Below are 17,571 nucleotides of genomic sequence, written 5' to 3'. Positions count from 1 at the left end.
CTCCTCCCTGACAGCTGACAGCTCCTCCCTGTGCGTTGCTGCCAAACTCTGAAATGGTGAAGGCGTTCCCGGGAACGCTGGCTCACTTGGAGGAAGACTGACAGCAGGACCTCGTGACTCTGCTGGTCTCCCATCTCTGTCTCTTCTCTGATGTTCCCTCCCGTACCACGGTGCTGGAACATGATATAGATGTCCAAGGCACCCGACCAATCTGGCAGCACCCATACCGTATCAACCCTGCAAAGCGCGAGCTCATGCGACAGGAATGTGAGTACCTCCTGAAGCATGGGCAAGCTCGCCCGAGCTCGTGCCCGTGGAGCTTCCCCTGTTTGCTGGAGAAGAAGCCTGACAGTTCACCCAGGTTTATAACAGACTACAGAAAAGTGAATGCGTTGACTGTGTTTGACTCCTATCCCCTGCTGCGGATGGAGGATTGTGTGGACTCCAGGTGCCCCTGACAACCCGGGCAACCCAGATCTCTGCCTTTGTAACTCCGGACAATTTTCTAGAGTATACGGTCATGGATCATGCGCCTCATGAATACGGTTCTATCGGGTGTGACCCATTGCAACGCGTAATTAGATGACCTTGTCGTGTACTCCTCGTCCTGGTCAGAGCACATTCAAAAATTGCAGGAGGTATTCGCCCGTCTTGCCGCTGCTTCGCTCACTATTAACCTCGCCAAGTGCAAGCTTGGGAGGGCCACGGTTACCTACTTAGGTAAGGAGGTGGGTCAGGGCCAGGTGCGGCCAGTTGAGGAAAAGGTAAGAGCCATCTCTGCGATCCCGCCCCCGACTACACGTCAGCAACGGCGCCGGTTTCTGGGCATGACGGGTTATTATCGGGGATTCTGCAGTAACTTCTCAACCGTTCTGCAGCTACTCACCAACCTCACCAGCCTGAAGGTCCCCTTTGTGTGGACTCCGGAGTGCCAGAACGCATTTGAGAGTGCAAAAGCGCTGTTGTGCCATGCCCCCGTTCTTGCTGCTCCTGACTTCGCCTGGCCTTTTACGCTGGAAATCGATGCCAGTGACATTGGTGCCAGTGGGTGTCTATTGCAGAAGTATGAAGCGGGGGTTGAACACCCCATCAGTTTCTTCTCACGAAAGTTCAACCAGCACCAACAGAGGTACTCCTCAATTGAAAAAGTGACGTTGGCTTTACTTCTGGCCCTTCGCCACTTTGAGGTGTACATAGGTTCCTCTAATCTCCCTGTCACTGTGTACACAGACCACAATCTGTTGACTTTCCTCGCGAGAATGTATAACCACAACCAGAGACTCATGTGATGGGCGCTTCTGGTTCAGGATGCCAACCTTGTGATTAGGCACAAAAAGGGAGCGGAAAATGTTGTGGCTTATACCCTGTCCCGTTCGTATTAGAACCCTGTGTGTGTGTATGTGTGTGTGTGTGGGAGTGCGAAGGGGAGGGGGTTGTGTTGTGGGCCTTGCAGTCTGTGTCATATGGGGGGGAGTGTTACGGCTGCCGAGTGCACCACCGTTTTTTTTTTTTTTTTCCTTCTGGCCACCGCCAGGGGGCGAGTGGTGCCCTGTCACGCCAAAAACACCCACGTTTACCCGCATTTTTAGTGCAGTGTGAAAGGGGATTTAGTCTCTGCCCCACTCTCCTGCTCTCTTTGAAAGTATGGACCAAAATGTAACACACTTGAAAAAGGAGTTGGATTGGAAAATGTCCTTTATTCAGGCTTAACGGTTGCTAACTGACGATGTCCTCAAAAGAAACAGAACTGGCAAAAACAGGCTGGCAAAAAACAGGGAAAAAAACAGAGGCAGACTTGCAGTTTCCAAGGGCAGAAGTGGTTCCGGGGCTGAGGCAAAGGGGAATGGTCCAATCAAGCAGGGTCGAAGCCGGGAAGTCAGTCCGAGAGATATCGCTGGAGAATTAGGCATGAATGCATCACAATCTGGCAGAGAACAAAGGGAGAGGGAGACCTATTTAGTGTGGGGACAGGTGCAGGTGATTGAGGTTTATTGGCAGAGGAGGTTGACTGAGTGAGTGAGTGAGTGAGTGAGTGAGTGAGTGGTGGTGCATTCAAGGAGACATGGAGAACCCAGTGGTGAACTGCAAACCATGACACTCTTTCCCTCCAACCAGTCAAAGCAGAAGGCCGTCCCCATTGAGCCTGGATCTGCTTGACGTTCCTGCCTGTTAAAAGGAAGGTTCTCGTCGCCACTGTTGGGATCAGTGGCCATGAGAACAAAGAAAGAAAATGGCGATTGCCATGGTCAAACCTCGTGGAAGTTAGAGAACAAAGAGGAATAAAACTCCCCCACTGACCATCAGGTTGAGGTGTGGCGAATCCTCTCCTAAGTGGGAAACCCACTACTCATTGGCTGAGAGCCCAGGGGGTCCCCGCTACATCACCATCAGCGGCAGACAAGATAAAAGAAGATGCGCTGACGAAATCGGCGCTACTTCCCAGGGACTCTAACTTCACCAAGTTGCTGTTGCCTAAAGGGAGCAATTACCACGCCGGCTTCTTTTTCTTTGTCTTTTATTCGCTCTTTGGTCCTCTCTCTTTTGTTCGTCGAGCCACGGTCTACAACTCACGGGACGAGTAAAGACTCCAGCTAAACTTTCACTTTTCCTTCAATCATGTGACCGCGGTGTTTCTCATCTCTCGCCACGGAGAACTCGCGTATTTCCCTTTATTTTTCTTCTTCAATTTTGTTTTTGGATCCAAAGGAGACAGCCCGCACCCGCTGATCCACGTTGGCTCTAGTCATCCTGGTCCACCATTTTGGGTCAGTTACCCTGATCCGCTCGGGTGCGCACCCTCCCTCACACACACACACACACACACACACACACACACACACACACACACACACACACACACACACACACACACATGCATACACACAGAGCTCTCTCATTCCTTCACACTCTCACACACACAGGCTCATTCATACACACACACACACACACACACACACAGGCACAAAGACACACCCTTGGTAGAAGTAGATGTTAGACTGCTAATAGTCTCTAATTGTGAAAGTATACCCACTAGTATTACTGTATTAATTGTAAAATTAGTATTGTGATAATAAATTGGTTATATTTTGCAACATTTTGACTTTTGGTTTTATTGTGTGTGGATTTGACTTTGATTGCTGGTTTGATTGGGTCAGTGCTCGAAATCACACCTTCTGCTTGATTCAGTCTGATTAGATTTGATATTGATTGATTTTAATTAATTCAACAATTGTTTAATTTCAATTAAATCGATAATTGTTTAATTTTAATTGATTCAATAACTGTTTAATTTGGTCAAGTAAATTTAACAATTTGCTTACCTTTTTCCATCTTTGAGATCGAAGACCGAGGATTGGCTATTTCCCTGATTTCGGGGTGGTTCCCCGTCAAATGATCACACAGTGATAATCATATTTGAAAATTAATTGTTGATTCCTATGTAATTGATTATTTTCCTTTTAAACTGGATTAAAGATATCGCCAATCCTCTTCCTCCTTTACGAGCCCCAACACCACTGTTGCAGGATGTGCTTGCTCATGGAGAATTGTTGGGTGTAAATTCATTGAAGGAGTGAGGTTCCAGACCTGCTCTACTTGTAAAGTGTCATGAGATAACTTTTGTTGTGATTTGGTGCTATATAAATAAAATTGACTTGATTGACTTGACTAATCAAACAACACACAGTGTTTCAGTAAAATGTAAATTATTCCTCTCAGGGCTTAAAAGGATGGCTGTTTGTAACAAACCTATCGCTTCAATGTTTTGCAAATCTGTTTATAAAGACATCTTTCCTGACAGCGGTTTGAAAATAACATTTAATTGTATTGTGTGTGGAGCAAAACGTCTCAGAGGTGTGAACCAACTTTCATTTCAGGGTAACTGACCCAAAATGGCAGACCAGGACGACTAGAGCCAACGTGGCCGCCCTGACTTCCGCTGAGTGGGAAGAGGGGGGCAGGGAGGCTGCGGAGTCCTAGTCACGTGTGTTTAACAGAAACAGTGAGAAGGAGAGGGAAGGTGTTGGAGGCCTGCTGACTCTTGGGGATCCTGTTGGATGTGGGCTTCTAGGAGGAGGAAGGGGGGAGGGGCTGTCCTAAGATGATGTTTGCAGGGGGCTGCAGAGCCACTTGGAGGAAGCATCATCATTGCAAATCAGGCTCAGGACAGAGGCAGAATTACATTAAATAATACATACTGTCAGAACATTAACAATTTAAATAATAAAGAATAAATAAGACACATGTCAACAATCATAAAGTGATACATGTATTTACAAGTAGATAAATGATTAATAAGTCAATATCATTCATCAGACGTAAGAGGTTCTTCTTGGGTCACTAGTTGCAGCAGCTTCCCATCAGTCAGACCACATCGTAATTTGTACCCAAACCTGTTCATCCAAATATTGATAAGCTGTAGCATGCATGGAGTCCTTCCTTCCCTGGAGGCACAGCACATCTGTAAGACATGCACAGATGTTGGAATTTCACCTGGTGACGAGACAGAGACAAAGACAAGCGTGACACATTTTGACATCAATAAGCTTTGGAATGCTTGTGTTTTGTGAGTGTGTGTGTGTGTGTGTGTGTGTGTGTGTGTGTGTGTGTGTGTGTGTGTGTGTGCGCGCGCACATGCATGTATACACATCAGAATTAGTTACTGAAAAACAACAATACTGCAGCTCTGATTCAAACACACGTACTGCAGAAATTCTTAAAGAATGCAGATTCAAATCTTGGCCCTCTGAAATGACTGCAGCTGTAGATTTTAATATCTTCACAAACCCTTAACTGCTCCCACACATATAATTATAGGACTTTACTGTGCAGGGATGAGAAAGAGGGGTTGCAGAATGTGTGTGCGCACGAGTGTGTGTGTGTGTGTGTGGGGGGGGTGTCCAAAATGACTGTTACAGTTAATGTTATCACCAAAGGAACAGTTTAACATAACACTCACATAGCTCAGATTATATCTGCAATGTGATACGCAAGTATTCACTTAATCACTGAAACATGATCTACACTTATTACATAAACAACAATAACAAAAAAATTACAAAAATAATATATAAAATAAAAGATATCTATTCTATTTAATTGGTTTTATTTATGCTGTCAATTTCGCTATTCAGGGTAAGAGGAGGTGGAACATTCTTGTTTTTAAATAACTAGAGGGGCTAGAAACAGCCCTTTTTATTTCCAGGCTCATGATTTTTGTCACACTTAAACTAAACTCATAAATAAAAAAAAAAAGAAGGTTTCTCTGTGTGAAGACCAATACAAATATGAAGTGGTTAAAAACGTGGGAAAAAGCTGCCCCACCATGAAATGGGATCATATTCCAGCCCTCCACCTTTGAAAACTGATCAATGACAAGACACCAAAATCCACTGATGGCTGCAAAGAAGTAGTCCATGACAAAATGCCAGGAAAATTGCTTTCTATTCAGCTACAATTGAAACTAATGATGTTTAACATGTAAATATTTCAGCTTAACCTATTTTTTGGATTATGTTATCTCAGAGGCTGGCTAGCTGTTTTCATCTGTCTTTAAACTCAGTAACACAAAAGAATCTTCACATCTTATTCTCTGCACTGTTGCATTTTTTTAACATGACATAATATTTTTTTTTAAAGCAAGATGGTTTTGGGTTAAGGAAATTATTTACCTGTTTGCCTGAGAGTTCTTTCTTCATGCAAGACTCGAAAGAAGGGAATTTCTCCGCCACTCCAGCACCCTGAAAAAAAATTGTTTGTGTGTGTGTGTGTTTTCAAGGGGAGTATTATGAGAAGGCACGTTTCTTTACCTCCCACTAGATGGCAGTATTATTTCACCATCAATAGTCTTTACTACTGCTACTTAAAGGCAAAATAAAAAATGAGGTAGTAAGAGGGTAGAGAAGCTATTGACCACGACCTAAGAAGAAAGGACTCACAATGACTGCTTACATATACTCACACTTCAACATGAAAGCTTGTATTTGTGTTACTATTTTGAAAATAATTATGTTTCTGAGATTAGCAGCCACCCATATTTTCCTGTGTGAATCAAAGGTGACTTTGCATCCACACACACACACACAAATTGTACACACACACACACACACACACACACACACACACACAGTGACCTTGGTGTCTTTACCAACATGGTGGATCAGCATATTACCTTTAGGGTCATAACACACAGATAAACAACAAGAGAAAGGCCATCCTTTGCTTACCCCTTGCCACGGAGCAGCCAGTCCTTCATAATGCCAATGAACTCCTTGTGGCAAAGTTTATCATCATGATCTTCATAGAGGATCTTGAACACGGTGTTTACCAAGTGGCTTGTGAGCTTGATGCCTGTAGCCATGTAAACTGCGCGGGTAAACTCCTCTGGGAGGAAAGAAAACATTGTGGCTTGATAAACTGTGGCAGGCAACAAGAGAGTCAGTTTAAGTCAATCTGAGACAAGCAAGATCACAATGCTGCAATTCGAAGTCATATTTTTGAATATATTGATCTAACCAATGTCTGCCCAGTTTTACCAGCGTTTCTGCTTGTTTGCCCATCCTCTTTGGTTTATGATTACAACCAATGCAGCATACAAAATGTAAATATTGTAAGAACTATTTTCATACAGATAATATTGGTAAACGACTTTAAAAAAAGGAACAAAAAAATCCAATTGTCTAATTATGATTAAAAAAAACTTCCCTTTTTAATTATGTTTTTTTTTTTAACAAAAAGCATGAAGCAACAAGTTAAAATTGATTATTTAACACATTTTACAGGTCTGACATTCTTTAAGATAGGTGCCACATATCCAAGCAGCAATAACTTGAAGGACAAGTTTGTCCTGGGCTATCGTATGCATTTTCTCAAATTGTTTTTTTTTGGTGAATATCAATCAACTCTTAAAAAAAAAGTAAATCTCCTTCCTTATGGGCACATGTGCTTCCACCTTGGTGGTGACATGATGGACAAGGCCCTTTGTAGTTCAGCATTGAAAATAACGTCCATTTGAGTGAACAAGCACGAACATTGCCCAGTCACACTCACTGCACGTGAGCCTTGATCCGACACAGCAGGCTTCATTAATATCCCTGAAAGGGAACCTGATGTTGTTATTAGAACCCGACTGATAACGGAATTTTAGGGCAAATGCCACAACTGATATTACAGTTAAATAAAAATCTACAAATTATATTCTTTATGTTGGATTTTAGTCAAACCACCATCTTCAGAAGATGTACTCATGACATTTGAGTAGTAGCATATGCCTGCAGACCCGGGGGTGTAGTCCTGCAGTCCGAGCAAACCTTTTCCAGGACCAAAAATGTTTGCACCAATAGCAAACTGGTAGACCACCAAAGTGCAAACAAGGACCTATTCAAGTCAACTTACTGTCTAAGAACTGGTGTTTTAAAGCTTTTCTCCTACCCACTATTACTTTCTTTCAAGGACAGTTAGAAAAAAATAGACTTTGCCTAAAATTACTTTAGCAGAAAATGCTAATATACTGGAAATAATGCCTTGTTTGGAATTTTAATGGTCATTCACTGTGTGAAATGCAGGTCTAGGACTACATGCCTGAAATGAGTAAAGTTGCTTATTGTCATATTTTGTTGTTTCTTACTGTTTGCCACAGAGTTGTTTACAGTGTGGATGGAGCACATCCTGCTGGATAATCTGTGTGAAAACATATTCCTAGAATATCGCTTACAGGATGATGGTCTGTAAAAATATCCTATTTACATAGTGATGAAACATAAATGTCATCTCTATTGATGATGTTACAATTGCATGTTCAAGAGTCAGGTGTCCCCTTCTTTAGGATGTATCCTTTATAAGTACACATGTACTTATAAAGGATACATTACATTGCAAGGGGATCATGAGATACTTTGATCATAACTAAAAATTTGATGAACAAATTGGCCCACTAATTCAATATATGATTATTAGGTTGCTGGAGAGCTGACCTTAACATTGTTTTTCTGAAACTAATATAGCTCAGCCCTCTCCTTCCTTTCTGTCTTTGGTAAGTGGTGCGTATTTTATGATATGTGGAAACGCTGCATGTAAATAATGAGGATTTTTATTTTCCTTTTGACCATAAATTGATCAATTTAAAACCAGTGCAATATGGCTGCAGCAGCAAGAAAAATGCTCATAGATGTCTATGAATCCATCAAAGCTCACTGCAGAGAGGAACCAACAATATGAACACACGAAAACACCCATAAACCCAGTGACACAGCCATGTTAGACTTTACCTTGACCAATGGAGTGGTTGGCAAAGTTGTACATTTGCATGGGAATGGTGAAATCTTCCAGGTTGTTCAGGAATTGGAAGAAAGACCTGAACTCTTCAAAGACAATTCCCTGTGAAGCGATAACAACATTTAAATCTGTGAAATTCAATTTAAGAAATTATAAAGCATGACCGAGAGCAAACTGCTGCATGCATCAGCAAAGGACATAATCTGCTTCCCTTTACCCTGAGGGGAATCCTTAAGTGTGTGTGGGACCTTGAAAGCGCCAGGTAGATAACACATCCAGAGAGATAACACATAGCCTACGCTGTCGGTTTTCACAGGGCATGGCATCATTTGAGAAGAGGTCATGCTGCTCGTAGACTTTTCAGAGGCAGATGAAACCAATACTTGAATAAACAAAAACAAAAGTTAAGAATCCCCAAACATCTCAGGCTTGGCTGATGACTCAAACACTGTGTCTACTGATCTCCACTCAACCATCTTGTGGCAACAAGCTCCTTCTCTTGCCAGGGGCCCTCCCAAACAGGCAACACACACAGCCTAACAAATAGTGTAATGAGTAATCTGCTGTTACTTTGCTGTTTTAACGAGGTGTGGGCCATAAAATATCTCTCCCCTAATGATGAGACCCACTTATCAAGGAGAACTAGCAACACAATACTCATGGCTGCCGAGGAGCAGCTAGTGTCTTCCCATGTGGGTCAGTGGGCAGGGGAAGAAAAACACATTCAGTTTCAGATGGGGATGCCTCACTCAACAGCCAGTTGACCTCGCTGTATCTGTAAAAACAAAGAAATACAGTTATCCAAGCTGTGTGTAACAATATACAGAATTGTTATTTTATTGTATGTTTGTACATACTTGACATTTGACGTAACAGTCTATCAATTCATATGAAAATAATAAAGCAATGATTGGGAAAAAAAGGTTGATGCACATCTCTTATCTGTTAATAAAGTATGGAGATGTCTGGTCATAATTAGCCTTGTTAAGCAACAGCTAATTTACTCAAGTTTACTGGAAAGGCATTTGTGAGTATAAACTTGCCAACAGGCCACTACTCCACCGTGTGTGCTGCCATTTTGGTGAATAGTTGATATAGATAAACAAGATATACAGCGCATACAATATGTTTAAAAGATTTGCTGTCTGACAGGATGGTCTGTCATGGTTTCCCCTCAGTATTTCTTTGCAAGGGCAGTGTTGCTGCATACTGGGCATTACATCGACAATGACTATTATTACTGGATTACAGAAATTATTACGGCGAGGTGTTTTTTTCCTAGAATGGTATTAGATTGAAGTAGATTGCTCTCCTGTGTTGAAAGCAAAAAGAAAGGACATCTGGGTACACCAAACTACAGCTAACTTTGGTGCTTGCAGAATTCACAAAATGTCTGTCTAGGAGTGCTTCGTGGACTCAGAAATTGTTTGTTTGAGATGCTCTTTGGATGGGAAAGTTCTGATGAAACAGCAAGAGGAACTCCAAGGCTCAAGACACGTTTGAAGCCAACATTAGGAAGACGTCTGACTCCCTGACGAAGGCCTGATTGCCTCTGCACACAACTGTCGCTTGTGAAGAAATGGTTTAAGCAATTAGTGCCACCTAATATCACAAACATTTTTTTGTCCAATTTGTCAAACAACTCTCTGATGATGGCTTGATTGCCGAAACGCGTCCAAGTTTTTTTTTAAAGGTTTAAATGTGACCAAGCCACTACAAAAAAGGCTTTTTAAATTTTGATTAGAGGGCCTTGGAGTTCCTCTTGCTGTTAAATCTAACTTTGCTCTTCCCAAAGAATAAAATGCATTTGCCCCTCTGAAGTTTCCAATTATATGTATCTTCTTAAATTGATTAGTAAATAAGCACAAATTAGACAAAAAATGTTTGTGATCTAAGGTGGCATTAATTGCTTGAACTATTACTTCAAAAACAAACAGTTGCGTGCAGAGGCAACCTTCTCATCACAGTCACTGTGCAAAGTTTCCATCTCACCACTACAGCTACTACGACTACAACTACTACTACTAATACTACTACTACTAATAATAATACATTTTACTTAAAAGGCACCTTCTTGGCACACAAGGACACCGTACACAGAATACATAAAATAAGCATCAGCAATAAAACAAGAGTAAAAACAACAAAATAAAGGCAGAATAATGCATATAGTGTCATGTGCAGAAGGCGGTTTTAAACAGATGTGTTTTGAGTTGTGATTTGAAACGGGAGAACGAGTCAATGTTTCTGAGTTGGAGGGTAATGAATTCCAAAGACTGCAAGCAGAGCGGCTGAATGCTGTGTTCCCCATGGTGGTGAGACATGCAGAGGTGACAGACAGGTGTATGGAGGACGAAGATCTTAGGGCACAGGAGGTAGTGGGAATGTGGAGGAGAATGGACAGATATGGGGGCGGCAAGGTTATGGATGGGCTTGAATGTAAACAGGAGGATTTGAATTGGATACTGAACTGAACTGGGACCCAGTGGAGCTGTTGGAGAACAGGAGTGATGTGGTGGATAAAGGGGGTTCGAGTTATGATGTGGGCAGCTGAATTCTGGACAAGTTGAAGTTTATTGAGGGATTTGTTCGGGAGGTTGTAGAGAAGAGAGTTGAAATAGTCCAGACGGGGGTGATGAGACTGTGGACAAGGATGGCGGCATTGTTGAGGGTGAGGGAGGGGTGGAGGTGATTGATATTTCACAGGTGGAAATAGGCAGACTGGGTAGTGTTGTTGATGTGGGATTGAAAGGATAGTTTGCTGTCAAGAATGACATGCAGACTATTAACCTGGGGGGAAGATGAAATAGTGGAAATGTCAATAGTGACAGCAAAGCTGTCAGTTTTGGATTAGGTGGATTTGGTGCCAATGTTTTGTCACTGTGTAATTTAAGGAAGTTTTGGGTGAACCTGGCATGACAGATTGTATCAAAGGCTGCACTCAGGTCGAGGAGGATGAGGAAGTGAGGAGTTCAGAATCAGCTGCGATGAGGAGGTTAGGCTCACCCAAGTAGAAGAAGGACATTGTTTGTAAAAACACAAAGAGGTTGTACTCAAATATTGGAACATAGCACACAGCATCTGGCTAGTTTAAGATAAGCAAGGCTACTTATGGCGTAGCAGTGAATCACTGAATCGGGTGTGTAATGTAGTTATGTACCTTTTCATTGGACATGCTATGGCACACATTCTCCAAATATCCACTGACATCATCCATATTAGTGTAGCAAAGAAGAATCTGAGCAAAGTCTTCTTCGCTGATGGTGGGCATGCCTTTGGAGAAGGAGAGGAACTCAATCTCAAGTAGTTCTGTCTGCAAGTTATCCATGAACCTGGACAAGAGACAGCAGTTGTTGACAGGAAACACCACCACCACCAGAGCCACACACACACACACACACACACACACACACACACACACACACACACTTAGAACACTCCACACTGAACAAACCACTACAGGTTGAAAATGACAGTGGGAAATAATCATTTTCTCAGGAAAACCATAAAAAATGAGCAGACAAAAGCTTTATCAACTCACTCGTAAAAGTCTTCAAATTTCAACTCGGCCTTCCCTTTTTTCCCAAAGAAGTGTACCAGTAGAGTTGTCTCCGCTTTGTCATGCTATAACAAGAAACAAAGTGAGCACATTCTATCTCCTCTTACCTTTCATTAACAACCTCACATGTGATGTGTTTTTGCATAAATGCGTCGCACACACAAATGCACACTGCAAAGATCCAGGCAAATATTATGGTAAATTAGTAACAAAAGCTGTCCCACACACATAAACAACCTATCAAATTGTATCATCCTGGTTCTGCCTGTTAAAAATTACTTAATTATGACATTTATTTAACGATGTGTAAATCTTTCACTAAATGTTAGTTAATAGTCCTATCACATTCAGCTACTGAATAATTGCTCAGTTAATGGTTAGTTTTTCACCGTGCCTGAAAGCAAACAGAAGGAGTGGATTTCCCATCTCTGCATACTATAAAACATTTATCATGCAAAAGATTCATTTCACATGCAACAAGGCTTGTAAATGTAAAATTCTGTGGGGCATAAGTCATCTACCAAAGACAGTGGACACATGAATCAGTTCCACTTCACTAACACACAATCTACAAGAATTTCTACAAGAAACATAAAAATGCTGTAGGATCTTAAGTATTCCTGTATTACAACATTAATAAAGTATGTTAAAGAGGGCATGGCTACCTCAGCAAGATCAGAAAACAGAACATGACTTGAGCCATGTTTGACAACGTCCCGCGTGCCCCTTGCTTCCACACGCTGACTGTCTTTTTTAGGGACCTGCTGCAGCAGCTGTTGAAGACAAAATACACCTGGCAAATGTTACTTAGAATAGGGAACGGACAGTGGCTATAACATGAGATTAACAGGGCAGGAATTTAGGTGAGCACCAAGAGAGTTACACATTTTCTAGCATTTATCCATACTGCCAGAACAAGAGCGCAAAAAAGGTACATGCAGGTTATCAGAGTGACAGGCATCTGCAGATTATAACATTTAAAATCAAGTAAAAAGCTGATCTAAAATTTGCCTGTTGTGATTGTTATTATTACATTTTACACAGATGCTGAGCTGTGGAACAACCACAGCTACACTGAAACACAACTGTAGAATAGAAAGAATGTAATTGGTATTATTACCCCAAGTGAGTAGGTCATGATTTTGGTGGTGTTTATCTGTTTCACTCTATGCAAAATTACACAAAATCTATGAGGCCAAGTTTAACCAAATTTTGTGAAGTGGTGTAGTCTGAAACAAGGAGGGACCCAATAAATTAGGAGTAGATTACTCATAGAATCATGTGGTTGCAAAAGTAAAATATATTTTTTCAACTTAATATTCTCCTCCTCATGGGTCAACCAGATCCATCTCGAATTTGGTCAGACACAACTTAAGTGCATAGTAATGCACATGTTTGATGACAGACAGACGAAAGTGCCAGGGGCCAATGTTTCTGTTCTGGACACTCAGGTGAAGAGAGGAGCTGAGCTGTCAACTGATCACCATCTGGTGGTAAGTTGGATCAGATAGCAGGGGACGATGTCGTGCAGAGCTTGTAGGCCCAAACAATTAGTGAGGGTTTGCTGGGAACGCCTGGTGGAACAACCTGTCAGAATGAGCTTCAGCTCCCATCTCCTGCAGAGATTTGACCGCATCCCGGGTCATTGGGGGACATTGAGTCCGAATGGACCATGTTCCACTATGCCATTGTCGAGGTGTCTGTTGTGAGCCACGGCCATAAGGCTGCTGGGGCCGGTCACATCAGTAATCCCTGAACCCGCTGGTGGACACAAGAGGTGAAGGGAGCCATCAGACTGAAGAAAGAGGCCTACAGGTTGTGGCTGGTCTGTGGGTCTCCAGAGGCAGCCGACCAGTACCAGCAGGCCAAGCGATGTGCAGCCATGATGGCTGCCGAGGCAAAAACCAGGCATGGGAGGAGTTCGGTGAGGCCATGGAGAATGACTATTGGTCGGCTCCGAAAAGTCTCTGGCAAACCGTCGCTCACCTCGGGAGGAAGGTGGCAACTTGCCCAATCTCCGGGGCAGAAGTCGCTGAGGCAAAGAAGCAACTTCGCAGTGACTGAGCTCTGGGGATGGATAAGATCCGCCCTGGGTATCTCAAGGCTCTGGATGTTGTAGGGCTGTCTTGGTTGACACGTGTCTGCAACATTGTGTGGACATCAGGGGCGGTGCCTTTGGAGTGGCAGACCTGGGTGGTGGTCTCCATCTTTAAGAAATGGGACCAGAGGGTGTGTTCCATCTATCGGTGGATCACACTCCTCAGCCTCAGCTGGAGAAGGATTATGACCTTGTTCCAAGGAGCACCCTGCGGGGGGTACTCAGGGGGTATGGGGTGGATGGCCCCTTACAAAAGGCCATTCAGTCTCTCTACCGGAGGAATGAGTCTGATTCGTGTTGCCGGCAGTAAGTTGGACTTGTTCCGAGTGAGGGTTGGACTCTGCCAAGGTTGTCCTTTGTTGCCGGTTCTGTTCATAACTTTTATGGACAGAATTTCTAGGCGCAGCCGGGTGGTGGAGGGTGTCCAGTTTGGTGACGGTAGGATGTCATCTCTGCTTTTTGCAGACAATGTGGTCCTCTTAGCTCTATCAAATCACAACCTCCAGCTCATGCTGGGACAGTTCGCAGCTGAATGTGAAATGGCTGGGATGAGAATCAGCACCTCCAAGTCTGAGGCCATGGTCCTCAGCCAGAAAAGGCTGGCCTGCCCACTCCAGGTCGGAGGGGAGGTCCTATGTCAGGTGGATGAGTTTAAGTATTTCTGGATCTTGTTCACGAGTGAGGGTATGATGGAGCGTGAGATTGACAGGCGGATTAGGGCAGCATCCGCAGTGATGCGGGCGCTAAACCAGTATGTTGTGGTAAAGAGGGAGTTTAGCCAAAAGGCGAAGTTCTCCATTTACAGGTCAATCGATGTTCCAACTCTCATCTATGGTCATGAGCTTTGGGTAATGACCGAAAGAACAAGATCGTGAATACAAGTGACCAAAATGAGTTTCCTCCGCAGGATGTCTGGGCTCTCCCTTTGAAATAAGGTGAGAAGCTCAGTCATTCGAGAGGGACTCAGAGTAGAGTTGCTGCTCCTAAATGTTGAGAGGAGTCAGTTGAGGCGGTTTGGGCATCTGGTGATGATGCCTCCCGGACACTTCCCTCGGGAAGGTTTCCAGGCATGTCCGACCAGGAGGAGGCCTCGGGGCTGACCGAGGATATGCAGGAGGGATTATATGTCTCGGCTGGCCTGGGAACGCCTCAGGATTCTCCTGGGAGATCTGTTGGAAGTGGCTGGGGAGAGGACAGTTTGAGCTGCGTAGCTGAGGCTGCTGACCCCACGACTCAGACTAACCGGATAGGCGGAGGATGACGACCATGACCATTTCTTGTTATATGTGAAAAAAATCATAAAACATGCCTAAAAAAAAGAGATTTAAAAAAAGCTGCTGTTCAGTTTGTCCACATGCCTATTCCAGCTGACACTGGGCGAGAGGCGGAGTACACCCTGGACGGGTCGCCAGTCTGTCGCAGGGACATCAGCAGCAATTAGGGGCAGAGTATCTTGCTTAAGGATACTTCAACATGGTCACCGGGGGAAGTGAGGATCAAACCAGCGAGCCTTCAATTGCTAGACGGCCATGTTACCTACATGCTGCCCCTGCACTATTTATGTATTATTTCCTGAATATGGCTTGCTTCATTTCATAACATTCTTTTATGATTTTCCATTTTTTTTTTGTGGAAGAGGCCTGAGGGGGAATGTGATGCAGCTTTTGCTAGAGGACTAGATTTAAATCATGATTCCATGGCTAATAATGGAACAAGGCTTTCATGCTCCGCAGCATTCTCATCCCATCCCATGTAAAGATCCTGATACTCTTGCAGTTAGATGTGCTGGGGAAAATCCAATTGCAGGAAGACATGCCTGCTGTGTGTTTAAGATTTCACTTTTGCTAGGAAGATACCTTCAGTAATGCAAAATAAAAATAAAAAATACACCTAAATTTAAAGATTTGTCTTGTACGTGTGTGTGTGTGTGTGTGTGTGTGTGTGTGTGTGTGTGTGTGTGTGTGTGTGTGTTTGTGTTAAGTGCTGGTATCTTCATGGTCAAAGCTATCTCAAAAGGGTAACCTTAGCCCAAATACCACATCTCAAGAAACTGTAAAAATAAAACATGGGGGTCTGGGTAAAAACCTTGTCAGTCTCTAGGAGAAAGGTTTTTGAAGCTGAATCTCTTTCTGACAAAAGCGAAAACCATCTGCACTGCCATACCACACACAAAGGCAATATGACTGATAACACTGGAGTAGAAAATTATATATTTCAATTTCCCGGGACAAAACTGAGGTTATCTAGTGTTAACACACACAAGCATGGGAGATGTCAGCTCCTGAGACACATTTTCCCTGCTAGCTCACTCTGCAAACACATTATCAGTGTAAGAAGCCAAAAAAGTATGTGAGAAGCAGACCAGAGCAAAAGAACAATGCTTACACTGTGTAGCTGGGATTTACATTGGCCATAGAGCTGTATACTCTGACATCTGAGAGAGAGGGAATGCACGCACAACAGAAACAGAGCATGAAGAGAGAATTCTTTCATAACTCACGCAGTTTTTTTAGAACTGTGAAATGGTTGGTAAAAGCTTTTCAATGACCTAGCAATCAAGTTTATATGACCTGTTGTCCAGTATATGACCTGCTATTCTTCAGCTTTACAAATGCAGCCTAACCTCTGATCCTCAGCTTTGTTCTCCTGCAAAGTATCATTATATTTTAAAATCTAGAGTACCCATTCTTACAATCTTTTGATAGTGATATGGGCATCAGATCCATGCAGACTGTCCAGAGATACTAACATTTGTCCCAACACTGTAAGCCCCTCCATGTTGTTTGTGTGATAAAACCTCAAAGAGTTGCTCTTATCATTCCATTCAGCTCTGTCTGTTTTCATCCACCTGCATGCGCCACATGAGATGAAAGCTCCAGGCATGTTTTACCCTGTATGACCAGATTCACTTCTCTGAAGCCTGCCAGTGTCCTCTCAAGGAACAGTGTGTTAAATATTGCTTCCTCACATTGAGGTTGGAATATTACAGCTGCAGTCATTGTTGTTTTAGAACACTTAGTGCCACTGTTGTGGAGGTCATGTTCTCAGTGCTCAGTGTTGCCTGAGTGTCAGCAGGATCACACAAAAACTATATGTGCTGATTTTCACCAAAACTTGTTGGAGCGATGTATGGCCAAGGAAGATGCCTTTAATCATTAGGGCCACCTGAAGGCATGGGTTGTTTGTTTTTAGCTCAAATCAAGGACTTTGTTGACTGCTGGGGATACGACTGGATGAAACAGATGTGGATTGAACTGAACAATACATTTTAATTCGTAAGCAGATATTTTTAGGTAATTTGGCTGGTATTTTGTTGCTGTAGCTGTTATTCGCCATCTAAAACCTTGTTCAGTCTTATAAATATATGGGTCTGGTATGTTCTGGATTTTGGATTCACATAGATGTGATGCAGGGGGAACAAAAATGTCCTCATGAGCTCAAGATACCAATTCATGAGAACTTGAAATACCAAAAACATGTTTTGGGCCAAGTATTGCTTTAAAAGACCTACTTAATTAATCATGACATTATTTTTTATTATTATTATTATTACAATTATCCAGACCATGGCTGAAAACACAAGGTCTTGAATATTTTATCCATCACCTTAAAAACATTGGTTACATGACACCTTCAGTCTTGT

The 17,571-nt window shown here is 42.9% G+C and overlaps 1 long non-coding RNA gene across 2 annotated transcripts; it reads right to left on the bottom strand.

Moving 5' to 3' along the window:
* Nucleotides 1-1,609: 1,609 nt before the first annotated feature.
* LOC147250742 (uncharacterized) lies at nucleotides 1,610-13,174 on the bottom strand. Of its 2 annotated transcripts, XR_015119115.1 has the most exons (7): nucleotides 12,496-13,174; nucleotides 11,813-11,895; nucleotides 8,489-11,603; nucleotides 8,265-8,373; nucleotides 6,225-6,381; nucleotides 5,670-5,738; nucleotides 1,610-4,491 (listed from the first exon to the last, which is right to left on the bottom strand). It is a non-coding gene; the product is annotated as an uncharacterized LOC147250742 (long non-coding RNA). The 2 variants fall into 2 exon arrangements; XR_015119114.1 differs by having other exon boundaries at nucleotides 5,670-6,381.
* Between the last annotated feature and the right edge of the window lie 4,397 nt (nucleotides 13,175-17,571).

This window comes from Aulostomus chinensis, chromosome 13 (assembly GCF_037954235.1).
Source record: "Aulostomus chinensis isolate RoL2024-O1b breed Wild chromosome 13, RoL_Achi_v1.0, whole genome shotgun sequence".
Taxonomy (NCBI): Eukaryota; Metazoa; Chordata; class Actinopteri; order Syngnathiformes; family Aulostomidae; genus Aulostomus; species Aulostomus chinensis.
The sequence above is the reverse complement of the archived record's forward strand: the minus strand, read 5'-3'. Positions and strand labels throughout refer to the sequence as shown.